Source organism: Sinocyclocheilus grahami, unplaced genomic scaffold (assembly GCF_001515645.1).
Source record: "Sinocyclocheilus grahami isolate Dianchi unplaced genomic scaffold, SAMN03320097.WGS_v1.1 scaffold857.1, whole genome shotgun sequence".
Lineage (NCBI taxonomy): Eukaryota > Metazoa > Chordata > Actinopteri > Cypriniformes > Cyprinidae > Sinocyclocheilus > Sinocyclocheilus grahami.
This window is the reverse complement of record NW_015506036.1, coordinates 400,906-401,482: the sequence shown is the minus strand read 5'-3', so window position 1 is coordinate 401,482 and position 577 is coordinate 400,906. Positions and strand designations below refer to the sequence as shown.

Here is a 577-nt window from a genome sequence, read left to right as displayed (position 1 = left end):
GGCTACTCACAAATCAGGCAACCAACTGGACCTTATTTACACACGACACTGCTCCACTGATCATGTGCTGGTTACTCCACTGCACACCTCGGATCACTTCCTCCTCACTCTTAACCTCAACATGGTTCCTGACACAACACACAACCCTCCACATGTCACTTTTCGATGTAACCTACGCTCACTCTCACCCTCCCGGCTATCTGCTATGGTTTTTTCTTCGCTTCCTTCCCCTGAACTGTTATCATCTCTTGATGTTAACAGTGCTACTGATACTTTCTGCTCCACTCTTACGTCTTGTTTAGACACTGTCTGCCCCTTGTCTTCCAGGCCAGCTCGTACCACCTCTTCAGCCCCTTGGCTATCTGATGTTCTCCGTGAGCATCGTTCTAAGGTCAGAGCTGCAGAAAGAGTATGGCGCAAATCACAAAATCCTACTGACCTTAATGTATATCAATCACCCCTCTCTTTATTCTCTGCTTATGTCTCCACTGCTAAACGGAAATATACGCAAACAACAAAATTAACAATTCGCCTAACTCTTGCATGCTCTTTAAAACATTTTCCTCCCTCCTTTGTC

At 45.8% G+C, this 577-nt stretch overlaps 1 protein-coding gene across 1 annotated transcript in view; it reads left to right on the top strand.

The window, feature by feature from the left end:
- The window catches only part of LOC107563091 (tripartite motif-containing protein 16-like), a 13,718-nt gene that overhangs the window by 9,160 nt on the left and 3,981 nt on the right, over nucleotides 1-577 (top strand). The gene's annotated exons all lie outside the window — the stretch shown is intronic.